The 17,414-nt window shown below is 46.3% G+C and overlaps 1 long non-coding RNA gene and 1 pseudogene across 1 annotated transcript; both read right to left on the bottom strand.

Annotated features, from left to right (window-relative positions):
* Positions 1-3,293: 3,293 nt before the first annotated feature.
* On the bottom strand, positions 3,294-4,267 carry LOC141276969 (uncharacterized). The gene is made up of 3 exons (XR_012327457.1): positions 3,941-4,267; positions 3,484-3,551; positions 3,294-3,386 (listed from the first exon to the last, which is right to left on the bottom strand). It is a non-coding gene; the product is annotated as an uncharacterized lncRNA (long non-coding RNA).
* Positions 4,268-4,437: 170 nt separating this feature from the next.
* On the bottom strand, positions 4,438-6,463 carry LOC117308881 (protocadherin-8-like; annotated as a pseudogene).
* Positions 6,464-17,414: the final 10,951 nt, after the last annotated feature.

Genomic DNA, 17,414 nt, shown 5'->3' with positions numbered 1-17,414 from the left:
GTTATTACCGAGAAACGAGAAATGGTATTTTCTCATGGTGAACACATTGCCTTGATCACATTATTGTTTGCTAAAATTGCACCTTGAGCTATAATGGATTTAGAAAGCTTGCCTATTATTATAAAGAGGAAACTGAGGTAAGGGAAGAATAAGCTGGTAATTCCCTAAATAGTGAATAAACAGTAGGAGTTCCAGGAATTTGATTTTGTTTTGTTTTGTTTTGGGAAAAGGCTTATTTACCATTAAATGATCTGGAAAGATACATTTACTGTAAAATCTTCAAGTTTTAAGATGACACTAAAATTGTCCACAAAATAAAGTAGCACAATGGAACTTGTAAAAACAAGATAAATTTATCCTAATATAAAATGTGATATTTATGTGATATATTTATGTGATATATTTATCCTAATATAAAATGTGATATTATCATCTGAAATAGTCATACAGCTGTGATGTATATTCTGGTTAGACCACACCTTCATTCATCCATTCAGTAAAAAAATGTTAGTACACATTTGATGCCAGTGATTCAGCATGGAACAGGGAACAAATAATAAACAAACAAATATATAAAATAATATGAGGCAGTGATAAATGTTATGATGGAAAATAAAGCAGGGTGGAGAGTGGCAGTGACAGTGGGGAGAAGCACTGTGCAGTTAGGAAGACCTCTTTGAGGATGGATATCTGAGCAAAGAACTAAATGAAGGCAGAAAGCAAACAATATGGATATCTTGAGAAAGAACTTACCAGGCAGAGGGAACAGCAAGACCCTGAGGTCTGAAATAAAGACACGTTTGGTCAAGTCAAAAAAACAAGAAAGCCAATAAAATGACCTAAATTATCAGGGGAAGAGTGGTAAGAAATCAGATGGGAGAAGCAGCCAGGAGCCAGATAATACAGGACTTTATGGGCCATGCATGGCTTGTTTACAAACACGGCCCCAAAATTCTTTAATAATTTTCCAATGTAGACATGGGGCCTTTGTCCCCTCCCTTGGAATCTGGTGGGCTTAAGATTGCTTGGACCAGTAGAATATGATGGAAATGACTATGTCTTTCTGAGGTTGGGTCATAAAAGAAGATGGGTCTTTGTCTTGTCTGTTGGAGCATTCATGTTTGCAACCGTAAGCTAGCATGTGACTTTCCTGAGGCCGCCATGCTGTGAGAGAATCAAGCCACCTGTACAGGACACATGTAGCCCCCCTTCCCACCCCCAAGTCTGCAATCCTAGAATTTCAGTCACCCTAGTTACCACGCCAGACACATGACTGAATAATGATGTGTCTCCATCATCATTATCCATCATGGAGATGACTCCAGCTCCCAGCCATCACATCTTCTCAGCTAAAGCCTCAGAAACTGAAACAGACATAAGCTATGTCCCGTCCAAAATGGCCAGAGAATCCATGAGCATAATATGATTGTTGTAAACCGCTGTATCTGGGGCTAGTTTGTTACCCAGCATTCATAACTGGGACACCATGATAGGGATTTTAGATAAGTGAGAAATCTTTGGAGAGTTGATTAACATAATCTGATTTATGAAGTAAAAGGATCACTCTGGTTCCTGCAGAGAGAACAGACTGCAAGAGGGCAAGCATGCAAGCAGAGAGGCCAGTTTGGAACCTACTGCAGTTGTCCAAGCAAGAGATGATAGTGCCCTGGCTAGGGCAGCAGCAATGAAGATAGTGAGAAGAGCTTTGATTAACAATATAGTTTCAAAGTAATTCCAATAGGATTTGCTGATGGATTGGAAGTTGCGTGTGGGAAGACACAGATCAAGAATGACACAAAGGATTTTGGACAGAGCAAGCAACTAAGTGAATAGAGGTGTCATTTCCAGAGCTACAAACATTAGAGGAAGAGTGGGTTTGGGGAACAGAAATCAAGAGTTCAGTGTTGAACATGTGATATGTTCATTAAACACCCAAATGGAGATGTGGAAGAAGCAAGTAGGTATACAAATTTGGAGGTCAGGAGAGAGGCTGTTTCCGTAGTACTATGTTCAACTCTAAGTGCCTCATTTTAGGAAAGATATATACAAACTAGAGAATATTCAGAAGAAGGGGACCAGGATGCAGATACTTTTAAAAGCCATACCATTTAAAATAAAAAATGTTGAAGGAACTAAACATAGGGTGGGCAAAAGTATCTATGATGGTGAAGAGGCACTTGAATCAGTAGGACATACCATCAGGACTCATCTCTGAGAGACTAAACATCTAATGCCCACTTTTGTAGAGACTAACATAAAACACCTCAAAATTGACTATGCCTTTCCCTACAGGAGCTACCGTTCCAGAACCAGACACCATTACAGAGATTTTGACCTCAACACTACAGGAGATGGACTGAATAGCATAAGGCTGTATTGGTACAGGATTCACTGAACAGAGCAAAGCCAAAAAAACCCGCACGCTCCTCAAAAATAAATAAATAAAATTTAAAAAGAAATATCAAAAAAAGAAAAAAAATCTATCCCCATATGTTCCCAGCAAATGGCATACTGGCCTATATGAAATTTACCTATTCATATGTTGTTCCCTTCTGGAATACCCACAGGGGGGAAGTTATCCTTAGTGCTCATGACACTAAGTTATTTTAGTATTAATAACCACAATATTCTGATTTTTCAGTATTTTAATCTTTTGCATTAATAGATGCAGTTTAGTAGGGTGAGTAAGAGCAGGAAATCTGGGGCTTCCCTGGTGGCGCAGTGGTTGAGAGTCCGCCTGCCAATGCAGGGGACACGGGTTCGTGCCCCGGTCCGGGAAGATCCCACATGCCGCAAAGCAGCTGGGCCCGTGAGCCATGGCCACTGAGCCTACGCGTCCGGAGCCTGTGCTCCGCAACGGGAGAGGCCACAACAGTGATGAGGCCCGCGTACCGCAAAAAAAAAAAAAAAAAAAGAGCAGGAAATCTAAAGCCAGAATTCCTGGGCTAAGATCTTAACTCCAACACTTGGGCAAACTATTTAAACTCTCTGTGCCTCAGTTTCTTACCTCATTAGATTTATCATGGGGAATAAATAAGTCAATAAATGTATTTAAAATACACAGAAACAGCTATATAGTCAGTGATTAAAAATATTAGCTCTATTCAGCGGCATTCAGAGTACTCCCATCTCTGAATGTACAGTTAAGACCCCTTGTTTAGTTTTTTTAATTATGCATTTGGGCATATAATATTATGACTTTGAAAGCAAGAACTTCAAAGTCACAGGTGTGAACTTACCCTCTTGCTTTGCAATCATTCCAAAAAGTGCTTTCTTGATATCAGAACTGTTGTCATTCTCTACTGATATCAGAACTGTTGTCATTCGATTCACTGTCTCCTTTTCCACTATCTCTCACACTAAACTCACCTGGATTTGAATGTGTCCTGGAAGTGAAAAGGAAAGAACTACTCTGTTATCCATAAAAATGTACAAAATTTCAAACCCATGGCTTAGAGATCATGATAAATACTCTGCAATTACCTTAAACTTGCAGCAGATTTATCTTCTCCCCACAGGAATGTGGAATGAAAAGGACCTGAGACGGAACCCTGTTTAAAAAGAGGTGTGAGAGCAGCAGTTAATAATATTTCACCCTTAGATATCAGAACTGACAGAGCAGGCACAGCATCCCTCATCTGCAGTGCTGCAGGAAGACACCATTTAAACCCTGATGGAAAGGTATTCGGGCTGGATCCATAAGGAAGTTACCAGGGGCTGAAACAGCAGGAATAGACCTGGGCCTCCAGGAACACATGAGCATCAGGCCTCCTCCTGCCCTCATCGGTGAAGAATTTTTCCTCTCAAATAAAAAATAAGTCCCGAAAAATTAGCCACTTGAAGTCCCAAATCTGATCAGGCACTGAATTTTCATAAAGCTCCCAGCGTGAAAATTTACTGAATGCTAACGAGGACACTAAGAGAGCTGGGGGTGCGCTACCTGGACCCAGGGGACCTCGTTCCTCTTCCGAGGCGAGGGGCATAAGGACACCGCACTGTTCCCGGACTGGGAAGTCTCGGCAGACTCGTTCTCCTGCATCTCTGAGGAAATGGAAAGCGGCGGTGTCTCCACGAAGAACCTTGGGTTGGACCTCCCAGGATCAGCCCCTGATGTCCTGCAACATGGGCAAGCCTGGCCACTGCTCGCATGGCACCTGCTCTGTCTGTGCTCACAAAGCCTCTTCCTCCGCGTCCTGGCCTTGCCTGAGCAGGAACAAGTCACGGTGACGATGGCCACCGGCGGAAGGCCGCAGCCGCTGGTCAAAGCCCCGACCACAACCACGGAGAGGTCAGGGTGCCGTCCTGCTCCATGCGCCGTGCGCCGTCCCGCGGATACCTCCATTCCTCGTTTGTCGGCGGAGGTGGCCGTGGCACCAGCACCACCTCTCCGCCAGGTGGCGCCGAGTGCGCGGGCACGAGGAGCAAGGTGGCCGTGCACTACCGGGCCGGCCGGCCTCCGGCCAGCACCACGACGGCCGCCGTCAGCGGGTCGGCAGGCTGCGGGGACAGGCGGCACTGCAGGGACAGCTCACCCGTGGCCGGGTGTAGCGCTAGCGCCCCGGGGCCACAGTCGCTGCGGAGAATGTAAGTCAGCTCCGCGTTGAGGTCTTTGTCCGTGTCCCTAGCCGGCAGTCGGGTCAGCAGGTAGCCCAGGGGCGCGTCCCGGGGCCGAGGGGCCTTGGCTAAGTCACTGACGAGCGGCGGGGTCACCAGCCGAGGCGCGTGGTCGTTCTGGTCCTCCACATGCAGCCGCATCACGGCCCGGCCCCGGAGCGGCCGAGAGCCGCCGTCGAGCGCCTCCAGCCCCAGCCGCAGCTCAGCCAGTTCCTCGCGGTCAAAGCACTGTTGTGCGTGCAGCTCCCCAGTGACGGGGTCCAATGAGACGTAGGTGGACACGGAGCCTGCAGCAGCCGGTAGGTGACCTGGCCGTTGCGGCCCAGGTCCGGGTCCCTGGCGGCCACCGAGGCCAAGTAGGCCCCGGGCAGGTTGTTCTCACTCACCGACACCTCGTAGACCGGCCGCGTGAAGAGCGGCTCGTTGTCGTTCTCGTCGCTCACCCGCACCAGGTAGGGCCGCACGGTGCGCAGCGGGGGCGCGCCGCGGTCCTCGGCCACCAGCGTCAGGTTGTACTCGGCGATGCGCTCGCGGTGCAGCGACCCCGCAGTCACCACCAGGTAGCTGCCCGCGTAGGCCGGCTGCAGTCGGAAGTGCTCGTGCCCATAGAGGGCGCAGCGCACCTGCCCGTTGGCTCCCGAGTCCCTGTCCGAGGTGCTGACCAGCGCCACCAGGCTCTCGCGTGCCGCCCCCTCTGGCAGGTCGACGAGGTCGCGTCCGCACCCCCGAGAGCAGCGGCGGCGGCGGCGAAGGGCGAGGCGACAGGCGCGCCCGGGGCGGCCAGCGGGGTGATGGCGATGTCCGGCGCGTTGTCATTGACGTCACGGATGCGCATGATGACCTTACAGGTGGCGGCGCGGGGGCCCGGGGCCGCGCTCCTGCGCCCGCACGTCCAGTTCGTAAGTGTCCTGGCGCTCGTAGTCCACGGGCCCGGCCAGGGTGAGGCGGCCCGAGCGCCGGTCGAGGCGGAAGAGGCGGCGCGCCTCGGGCTGGGTACGGGAGCCGAAGGCGAACACCACGTCGCCGTTGGGGCCCTCGTCGGGATCCGCCGCGTCCAGGTCGAGCAGTAGCGAGCCCACGGGTGCGTCCTCCGCCAGCTCCCCCGCGGCGACGGCGCCCTGCAGGAAGGCCGGGCTGTGGTCGTTCACGTCCAGCACGCGCATATTGAGGGCGGCCGTGGCGGAGCGCGGTGGGCGGCCTTCGGCCTGGGCCACCAGCTCCAGGTTGTAAGCGGCCTGGCTCTCGTGGCCCAGCTCCTGCAGCAGCATCAGGTCGGCGCACTGGGCACCGTCCGCGCGCGTCTGCAGCTCCACGCGGAAGTGGCTGTGCGGCCAGGCACACGCTCTGCAGCCCATTGGCCTCCACGTCCTCGTCTATGGGCACCTCCAGGGGGATGCGCATGCCCGCGGCCGCGCCCTCAGACACCTCCTCCGGGATCTGGGCCCGGGAAGAGCGTGGCTCGTGGTGGTTGACGTCCCTCACCTCCACCTCCACGTGCACCAGCCGGAACTGCTCCCGCCAAAAGCGTACCACTTTGAAGGCCTGGCCGCACAGCCGCTCGAGGTCCAGGCCCGCATCTCTGAGGACGGTCGCCCTCTTGCACCTGGACCAGCGAGCTGTTGATCTTAATAAGGTGGAATTGGCCTGGCACCTCGCGCTGGGAATTAAACAGGATGTGGTCAGACAGAACACCGATGAAGGTGCCGAGGGCTTCTTCCTCAAAGGTGAGGAAATTGACAGTTTCTGTGCAAGACCCTGACACCAGAAGCAGCAGCAGCAGAAGCAACAGGGACCCCAGTCCAGCCCTGTGTAAAGTGTCAGCGGGGAACCTGAGCCTCCAGTGAGACATTCCTGTTAGTCAAAGGGAAAGAAAAACACCAACAATCCGAGTCTCTGCGCTCAGACTTCCAGCCTTCTCAAGGCCTCCTAAGTGCACAGTCAGGAGACACTTGCTGTCTTAAAAACTTTTGATCACTAAACCCTCTCTGCTATGTAATCGCTTTTCTCTGCCTGGGGCCCAAGCAAGCTTTTTCTGAACCCTACCGGGGAGGTTACGTAGGGAAGAATATGCATCCATCTGGACCAATCCACAGTCTCCCGGCCTCTGGGTCATGCTCTTCCCTTGAAAGAGCTCACAGAAGGGCCTGGAGAGCTGAACAGTGGCCAGGGCAGTGCAGGGGATCATTAAGATCCTACAGGGCTTCCCTGGTGGCGCAGTGGTTGAGAGTCCACCTGCCGATGCAGGGGACGCGGGTTCGTGTCCCGGTCCGGGAGGATCCCACATGCCGCGGAGCGGCTGGACCCGTGAGCCATGGCCGCTGAGCCTGTGCGTCCGGAGCCTGTGCTCCGCAACGGGAGAGACCACAGCAGTGAGAGGCCCGCGTACCGCAAAAACAAAACAAACAAAAAAAGATCCCTACAGAAGTTTATACTATAAAAACGCACCCTGCTTGCTTTGCTAGTGTGCCCGAATCTCACTTTGAGAGTATGCGCAGGGGACCCGCAGCATCTTTATTCCTTCCTGAGCACACAGAGTCCTCGGACAGAGGCACAATTGCTATTCTCCTTTACCATTTTGAAACAAATGCATATATGCATCCTTTGCCACCCACGGTTATCCACCTATATTGGGTTATCATTTCCTGTATTGAAAGATTCTGGGGGAGCAGCTTCTCCAGAGTCAGGCAGTCTCTAATCAGAGAAGAACTGTTTTCCAAAGTAATAATTTCTGAATAGCTTTTCCCAAGCAAAGAAACCATTAATGATGAAATTTCAGCCCCTTCATCTCCTTTTATGTCAGTAATTACTTATCCATGAAGACTCGGTGTCAGTCAGGGAGGTTAGTCAGCCACAATTCACTGCAAGGGATAGTTAAGGGTAAGAAAAAGATTTAGGGAAATACATTGCAGTCAGTCTCGTTAGAAAATTGTTATACACCAATTATTTTTTAAAAGCCCTTGGCTGAAGAAAACCGCAGGTGGCCTGATAGGCTGAAGGCTAAAGAAACATTAAACCATCTGTCTAAAGCACAATAGTCCTATATTAAGTTCTCTTTATGTGTGAAGTGTTCTAAATGCTAAACAGTCCCACATGTTAATGATGACATTGTTCCTCGTGCCATGGAGCCGTCAGCAGGCAGAGTGTTCTTTAACCAGTCATCTTGAATAAAATCAGTGAGCAGGCTAAGTTATTAATACGCCCAGGCTATTCTTAGCTCCTACATGACCTGTAATGTTATTGATTCCTGCAGAGACATGTCAGTAAATGACTATTTTTTTTCCTTTCACTCTTAAGAGGGAGGTACACTTATTTTAGCACCAGGATCTGTGAACCCAGTTCTGAAACTGAGCCACCTTTGATGAGATAATTAATTTCCAGGGGTTTTAATTTAGTGGAACATTTGGCAATGACTCTAATTATAAGTACCAGTAACCGATAGAGAAGTACAGTGGGGAGCATGGCTTGATTTTCATCAGGTACTCTGAGATCCTAAAAAGAGAAAAAGCTTCATTTTGTTTACTTTAGATTTTTTTAATTTAATTTTTTTATTGTAGTATAGTTGATTTACAATGTTGTGTTAATTTCTGCTGTACAGCAAAGTGACTTAGTTATACACACATAGACATTATTTTTTTATATTCTTTCCCATTATGATTTCTCACAGGATATTGAATATAGAAGGACTGGGAGTTTGTGATTAGCAGAGGTAAACTATTATACATATGATGGATAGGCAACAAGGTCCTACTGTACTTTAGATTTTTAAAATTTTGCCTGATGAGGCATTCATCTGAGGAAGGAAACAACTCTACTTCAGTTTAGTGAGACTAGATTTCTTTCTTTTTTTAAAATTTTATTTTATTTAATTAATTAATTTATTTATTTTTGGCTGTGTTGGGTCTTTGTTTCTGTGCGAGGGCTTTCTCTAGTTGCGGCAAGCGGGGGCCACTCTTCATCGCGGTGCACGGGCCTCTCACTATCGCGGCCTCTCTGCTGCGGAGCACAGGCTCCAGACGCCCAGGATCAGTAGTTGTGGCTCACGGGCCTAGTTGCTCCGCGGCACGTGGGATCCTCCTAGACCAGGGCTTGAAGCTGTGTCCCCTGCATCGGCAGACAGATTCTCAACCACTGCGCCACCAGGGAAGCCCGAGACTAGATTTCTTGTTGGCCAGTATCCTCAATGGTATTAAGACAGTTTGCTTGCTTTCTTAGAACTGAGTACTCCAAGGAAGCATCTGGTTATTCAGTCTTTGGGTCTCAGGGAAAACAAGAGGATCTGATCCCTTTACCCAATTTCTTCATTCCCGGGTGCCCCTTATCGGAAAACTGAAAACTGATTCGGCCCATGCATTTTAAAAGGCACATGCTTCCATGCACTTTAGCCAGGAGAGGGACCCATTTCATCACAGTCCAAGTCTTGGCCCTTCTCTCTCTCTCTCTCTCTCCCTCTCCCTCTCCCTCTCCCTCTCCCTCTCCCTCTCCCTCTCCCTCTCCCTCTCCCTCTCCCTCTCCCTCTCCCTCTCCCTCTCCCTCTCCCTCTCCCTCTCCCTCTCCCTCTCCCACTCCCTCTCCCTCTCCCTCTCCCTCTCCCTCTCCCTCTCCCTCTCCCTCTCCCTCTCCCTCTCCCTCTCCCTCTCCCTCTCCCTCTCCCTCTCCCTCTCCCTCTCCCTCTCCCTCTCCCTCTCCCTCTCCCTCTCCCTCTCCCTCTCCCTCTCCCTCTCCCTCTCCCTCTCCCTCTCCCTCTCCCTCTCCCTCTCCCTCTCCCTCTCCCTCTCCCTCTCCCTCTCCCTCTCCCTCTCCCTCTCCCTCTCCCTCTCCCTCTCCCTCTCCCTCTCCCTCTCCCTCTCCCTCTCCCTCTCCCTCTCCCTCTCCCTCTCCCTCTCCCTCTCCCTCTCCCTCTCCCTCTCCCTCTCCCTCTCCCTCTCCCTCTCCCTCTCCCTCTCCCTCTCCCTCTCCCTCTCCCTCTCCCTCTCCCTCTCCCTCTCCCTCTCCCTCTCCCTCTCCCTCTCCCTCTCCCTCTCCCTCTCCCTCTCCCTCTCCCTCTCCCTCTCCCTCTCCCTCTCCCTCTCCCTCTCCCTCTCCCTCTCCCTCTCCCTCTCCCTCTCCCTCTCCCTCTCCCTCTCCCTCTCCCTCTCCCTCTCCCTCTCCCTCTCCCTCTCCCTCTCCCTCTCCCTCTCCCTCTCCCTCTCCCTCTCCCTCTCCCTCTCCCTCTCCCTCTCCCTCTCCCTCTCCCTCTCCCTCTCCCTCTCCCTCTCCCTCTCCCTCTCCCTCTCCCTCTCCCTCTCCCTCTCCCTCTCCCTCTCCCTCTCCCTCTCCCTCTCCCTCTCCCTCTCCCTCTCCCTCTCCCTCTCCCTCTCCCTCTCCCTCTCCCTCTCCCTCTCCTCTCCTCTCCTCTCCTCTCTCTCTCTCTCTCTCTCTCTCTCTCGGCACACAGTCCCTGCCAAGCCTGGCTCTTGCCAGTTTTCAGCGTCATTCTTGCCATTCACGATCAGAATAACTGCTCAGTATCCTGAACATGAAGACTAGTCTATGACTCTTATCTACTGAACATCAAAAGACCCAGATAAAACATTTTAAAAGTCAGGCAGTCATACACATTACTTCCACAATGCTAAACAACTGGCCACTTAATGTTTGAAAACATCCACCTATGATGCTTAAATGCTTGATTGCATTTTCCCCACTTCGCCTCCAGCCGTTTGGCAGCAAGGAGACCATCTATGATAAGGAATGTGCTATATTGTCAGAGATTCATTATTAGCGTTAGCTTTGTTTCCTAGTAAACAACCACGTTATTAAAACACTGCTTTATGAATGAAAGACAGCTGGAGTTTCAAGAAAGAGACATTTTCTGAAGCAAAAATCAGTTCTGTGCCAGTAGATTGACAAGCTGAATAATATAGAAACTGTATGATCTGTCCCCTTAGGATGTGTCATCGGGAAGCCGTGTTTACAGCCTTGAGCCCATGGTACTCTCATGTTCCATTCTGTTGGCTCTATTAGATAAAAATCTGTCTCCATATTAAAAGCACTGTGGCAGAAATTTGCTTTATGTTGCTTGTTTTCCCATTTGCCAGCATATTGCCAAACTATACTGCCACCACTACAGGAAGACCAAAATGTGGATAAAGCAGCAATTTGGTCCTCTTGCTCAGTTTGGTTTCAAAAGGGATGAAGGGGGGTGGGGGGATTTGGTTGAACTCCCTACAGTGTTTACTTTTGTTCCTAAAACAAAAGTACCAGACATACTAGTGTTCCCCCAAAATGCCAGAAAACCAGATCTGTAAAACAGGATTTGCATTCTAATCATTTTAATAAAAGATTTTCTCTTTTGCTGAACAAGAAACTCCAGCGTGTCCCTTACACACTAAGGCACGCTGGACAGAAACTAAGATAACTTTCACCGTTAACATGGGGGAAAATGGTCCCTAATTCAGAATAGTGCCTGTGCCTTTACATATTCCCCTTTTCCTATTACATAAAACTAATAACATATTTAGGGGAAAAAAATGAAACCACAGGAAAATCCCTAATGTAAATATTTGGCTAGATTATGGTGTCCACACTTCAGAGTAAGCGTCAACTTCTATAGAACCTTAAACTAACAGTTCCAGAAACAGTTTTTGTCCCATTTAGAATAAATCACTCTATGTAGTATGTGAGACCCATTTTCATTTCTCAACTGAACAAACATTCTGGAGAAAAGGTTATAATGAGCAAAACATTATCAAGTGCAATGTTGCTGTCTTAAAGCAGCACGTTCTAGAAACTGAAGCAATGAAGACTGAAAGAAAAAAAAAATCAACCTAACAACTGGGGGTTTTTCTTCCTATTTTTAAAATCATACCTTGAGGGCTTCCCTGATGGCGCAGTGGTTGAGAGTCCGCCTGCCGATGCAGGGGACACGGGTTTGTGCCCCGGTCCGGGAATATCCCACGTGCCGCAGAGCGGCTGGGCCCGTGAGCCATGGCCGCTGAGCCTGCGCGTCTGGAGCCTGTGCTCCGCAGCGGGAGAGGCCACAACAGTAAGAGGCCCGCGTACCGCAAAAAAAAAAAAAAAAAAAAAAAAAAAAAATCATACCTTGAAAAAGCTAAACTCATTCTTCAGCAGGATGAGCCCCCCCAAATTGAGAGTAACTGTTTTAAGTGCTCTCATAAGAAGGGTCATTATATCACATTCCTGTTATCCCACTGACCCCATTAGGTCTTGACTGTGCATTCATTTATAAGAAAAGTCATCAGCAAATTGCTGGTCCTTTCTGGAAAATGATTTCAGGGAAAATAATTCAGCTCTGAAGTCAGCCAAAATACTGTCTACAAGCGTAGCCTAGAAACAAATGATATTTATCAACTACTTAAGTGCTTGAACCTAGACAAAATCACAGGGAACCACTATAGAGTATCAACACTAATCATAAATTCCCCTTAACATTAAACAAGGATTTAAATGACATAATCTTCACTTAGAAAAAAATTTTCCCATAGGATCATTATGTTAATAATGATATTATCAAAACTATGTAATCTTAAAATACAACATAAAACTAGTTTTTAAACTGCTGATTTTATTAGTCTAGCTCTATGAAGGAAATTAAGTCAATGAATAATGAAAAATATTTTACCTTTTTGGTTCAGGGATATCTCAAACCCCAACTAAGCCAGAGAAATTGACTTTGGTACTTGACTGTGGTCATTGGCTCAAGGACCATACTTTGGATTCTTACCACTCTATAGGAAAAAAATTATCTGCCCCCCTCTCAAGAATGTTGCAAAGCAAAAGAAGAATAAAAGAATATGGACTAAGGGGTAACTTTTCATCTGTGCCTTATTTTATCTTCATCTCTCTTCCTCTCACCTGAACCTCTCTATTCCTAATCTAAAACAAAGCTTGTGACCACCAGTAATCAGAGCACTTTGGGGTCCTTTTTTTTTTGGCTGCATTGGGTCTTCATTGCTGCATGGAGGCTTTTTCTAGTTGCGGCGAGCAGGGTCTACTCTTCATTGTGGTGTGCGAACTTATTGCAGTCACTTCTATTGTGGCGGAGCATGGGCTCTAGGCGTGTGGGCTTCAGTAGTTGTGGCACGTGAGCTCAGTAGTTGTGGCTCACGGTCTCTAGAGCGCAGCCTCAGTAGTTGTAGCACACAGGCTTAGTTGCTCCGCAGCATGTGGGATCTTGCCGGACCAGGGCACGAACCTGTGTCCCCTGCATTGGCGGGCAGATTCTTAACCACTGCACCACCAGGGAAGTCCCCACTTTGGGGTCCTTTATCAACAGATATTTGATCAAGTATTGGTGATGCAATATAGCTCACAGCCTTGTAGAAGAAAATACTTAAATGCTAAAAACATAAAGCCATCAGCGTTCAGAGAAGACACAGTGCCAGATGACTTGGAGAAAGTTATATCAAGTGCAAATAGGAAGAGATCTCAGGCTTTACAGGTAAAATCAGAGTCAGCCAGAACTGCCAGGGATGTAGAGAACCCAGGAGTGATGTTTACAAGCTATGGAGAAAGGCAGGCACAGAGCTTTTTATGGGGACTAAATATACCAGTTGGTCAGAATAGATGGCTTTAGGAGGACAAGCTTGAATGGGTGGCACAGTTGAGGAGGACCTTGATGTAAGCTAAAGAGTTTAGACGCTTTTAAAGCAGTAGTGAGAAAGTATTGAAGTTTGTGGAGAAAGAAGTTTTTGATATGTATTCTATTACAGTAGTTCCCCCTTACTTAAGGGGGATTTGTTCCAAGACCCCCACTGGATGCCTGAAACAACAGATAGTACTGAACCCTATTATATATTCTATGTTTTTTCCTATACATATATCCCTATGATGAAGTTTAATTTATAAATTAGGCACAGGAAGAGATTAACAACAATAACTAATAATAAAATAGAACAATTTTAACAATATACTGTAATAAAAGTTATGTGAATATGATCTCTCTCTCCTTCTCTCTGTATCAAAATATCTTATTGTACAAATTTAATGCCTTTTCTATGCTCACTAAGCACTTCTCGTGCACTGTAGCCATAGCTCTTGCAGTTTGAGATACAACAGCAAAACTAGCACAAATTTCTTTTTCCTTCTTCACAATTTCATGGATAGAAAATTTATTCATACCATAGATCTTAGCAACTTCAGCATACAGTTTTTTTTCTTTCCTTATTAAGTGAGGCAACTTTCACCTTTTCACTTAAAGCAAGCACTTTATGGCTTCTCTTTTGCATATTCAAATTCCCAGCTTCACTATTCTGACCCTTTGGGGCTATTATGAAGTAAAATAAGGGGTACCTGAACACAAGCACTGTGATACTGACAGTCTATCTGATAACCAAGGTGGCTACTAGGTGACTGAGGGTCAGGATACACTGGACAAAGGGATGATTCTTGTCCCGGGTGGGATGGAGCAGAATGGCATGAGATTTCATCACCCTACTCAGAATACCATGCAATTAAAAAACCTATGAATTGTCTATTTCTGGAAACTTCTATTTAATATTTTTAAACTTCAGTTGACCATAGGTGACTGAAACCAGGGAAAGTGAAACCACAGATAAGGAGGTGGAGATAAGGGGGAACTATTGTATGACAAATAACGTAGACGATTGCCTTTCCTGAACATTGGTGAAATCCTCAAAAAGGATTGGGTGTTTTTGGAAGCTTTAAACCATGATCCAGTACAATGACTGGCTTATCATAAATATTTGCCAAATAAATGATCAAGGCAGTATGATATGGTATACAACTTCTGCCTACGTCAAAACCCACCCGGTAGCAGAATGAATTAAAGAGAAGATAGGAAGCAAGGAGAAGACCAATTTAGGTGCCTCTGCAATTATATACCAGATGTTAAAGGCCTGAACAACGACTTTGAAGAAGTATTGGGTGAGAACATAAGAAACACTGAAAAGGAAAACTTGGCAGGATTTCATGGCATATAAGCTGTAGGGGATGCAGAAGATGGAACAAATAAGTGATCCTAAAGTACTGGATGGCTTAAGGAATAGTCATACTTTCTCAGTGCTCTCAAATATTGAGCAATACGGTATTCCCAAATAGAATTCCCAAAGGCCCCTGCTACTTACCAGCTGGACAACCACACACAAAAGACTTTATCTCTACAGACTTCAATGTCTTTAGGAAAGAATGCTTACTTTGAGGGATTGCCTTGAGGTTTAAGAAAGAAAATGTGGGAAGAGCAAAAAGCCCAGTGCACACCATTTTGTGAGGTCTCAAAAGACAACTGAATCCTTTGTTAGAAGCACTTGCATATCACATACCTTTATTAAAGGTATATTTCTTATCCCCATTAGAAATTCTTCCAGGTATTAATCATGTTTTCATCAAATTTGTATCCCGGAGCCCAGGACATTGCCAACCACATGAAAGGGGCTCATGAATATTTTGAAATAGTTGTGAGGGTCCCACCACCCAATGTCACTTCTGTGTAATTCTTACCACATTACATCGTCTGAATTCTAAACTGGAAAACTTGCTAAAGGATCATAAGATCCTCGGAACTTGTAGATTATGTGAGACTTCTGCAATAAGTGAGACTTAATGGAATAATATGCAAGACTTGGTGCAGCCACAAGTAACAAAACTGGTTTCTTGAGTCAGTTTCAATACTGTCCTATCAGGGCACATTGGACATTCATTGTTTTTGCCTCTTCAGCATCCAGTTTTCTTTTGAGAAACCACCTCTTCGATAAGTCAGTCCATGTGAGTAAGGTATGATAGACACCGCCACTCCTGGTACTCAGATCACCACATGACCCAGGCTTAGACAGATTAAAATAGCCCATCCTCCTAGCTACAGTGATTGACTCAGGTACGTGCATGTTTCCCAGCTCGGGCCAATCAGAGCCATTGGGCGTCAGCTCCAGGATTGTTGCTACTATTACTAAGAAAGGGATTTTTTTTTTTTCCTCTGGAGTTGCTGAGCTAAGAAGATGTAAGCTGGAAATGAGCCACTAGGTTGAGAGTGCTTGCCTGAGTATAAATTCAACATTAAAAAAAAAAAAACTGAAATGGCTCTGAGCACTTAGATCCAACCATGCCTGATCTCCCACTCGAGTTTTCATTTAAGTATAACAGCAAGTTCCCCTTTTTTATCCAAGAAAATTAGCAGCTGGATTTCTGTTATTTGTCTCCTAAACAATCAAAACAAATTCTAACAATGAGAAAGGAATTCTAAGTAACAGACTCTAAAATGAGTAATTATCTGAGGGGATCCAGGGAGGAGGTCCATGGAGACCTATCTATACACTAAGTCAAGAGGTTGCCCTGCTCTCTTGCTATGTGTTTGCACAGCCGCTGGCAAACCATTACTTGTATTTTGGGATTCAGATCGTGTGTCTACTAAAGCCAGAGAATATGATTGGAGGGAAGGGCTTGGCTACATTTATTTTAAAAAAGGATAGTCTCCAGTTGAAGATAGTCCCTCTGAGAGCAGAAGGGGAAGAAAGTATAATATCACTAAAGGAGTCCCTTTTCTGAGGCCAATAATCCAAGAAGGTTGAAAATTGGCAATCTTGGCAAGTCTTAAGGGAAAAAAAGCAAAAATGTCTGTACCAAACTAGAGTTAGTGCAAAAAAATCAATGGCAGAAATAATCAGGAAGATAACATTGAGGTCTCACAGAGCCTTGAGGTCCCCAGTCCCTCTCAAACGCCCCTTAAGTTTGGAAGATCCAAATTAAGAAAAATTAAAATCACCTCACAGCAAAAAAGCCATCCCTTGAGATGCAACTTGGAAACAGAGGGACATGTATCAACTGTGATTCCCACCCCAAGAAATTGTTCTGAATGACCCTGGAGAGGCCCAGGTGGAAGTCATTTAAGCTGAGGGTTAAAGGCATGAACAGAACATTCAGGGCTGTTGCTAGGAGATGGAAATCCCTGGGCTGGGAGTAAATTTGAGCACTGTCTTCAGCTTTGATAGTGGAGTTGATCAAATGCAAGTAAATATTAAACTATTACCTGGCAAACAAGGGGCTGAGATTCCTGAACCCTCAATAATAAATGGTAAAGCCCCTGGAATATCATCTCAATTCCCAGCTCAGATGTGGTCACAGAGGAAAAAGGCTAAGAAAGAGCATCTTTGTGACTAGGATCCGGGGAGGCCATCCTGACCAATCTAGGAACACACATCACCGTCAGCTTAGGGAGTCCTTTCATCTTCTGGCAAACAGCCTACGTGCTGTGGACAGTGGCCACTGAGCGTGGTTTTCTCTTTTCCAGATGAGTGTTTTAAATTGCAGTTATTTGTCATTGATCTGTTGGGGAATGTTAAGTGTATCAGATAAGTAGTCAGATCATGAACAGTTGTTATACCCAACCCTGACTGAGAGCAGTGCAAATCTTCCCAAGATTTGACTTGTTACAGGACCCAGTAATTATACCTTATATTAAGCTTCCTTAGGGAACTGATTAGGTCACCAAGTAGTGATTTATTTTAAAATAATTTTTCTGTATGGTATGGAGTGGGGGCTGAGGTTTATTTTTTTTCATATGTTGTTCCAGTACATTTAGTGAAAAGAGTATCCCTTCCTCATTGAATTATCTTGTTGCTTTTGTCAAAATGAACACATATGGGTCTATTTCTGACTGCGCTATTTTGTTCCATTGATTATATGTCTACCCTTCTGACAATTCCATATTGTCTTGACTACTGTAGCATTTATGGAATGTCATGAAACCACATAGTATAAGTCTTCCAACATCAGTTTTCTTTTTCAGAATTGTTTTGACTATTCTAGGTCCTTTGCATTTCTGTGTAGACGTTAGAATCAGCTTCTCA

The sequence above is a fragment of the Tursiops truncatus genome, chromosome 18, assembly GCF_011762595.2.
Source record: "Tursiops truncatus isolate mTurTru1 chromosome 18, mTurTru1.mat.Y, whole genome shotgun sequence".
Classification (NCBI taxonomy): Eukaryota; Metazoa; Chordata; class Mammalia; order Artiodactyla; family Delphinidae; genus Tursiops; species Tursiops truncatus.
Note: the sequence above shows the minus strand (reverse complement) of the source record. Positions and strands in the feature narration are given on the sequence as shown.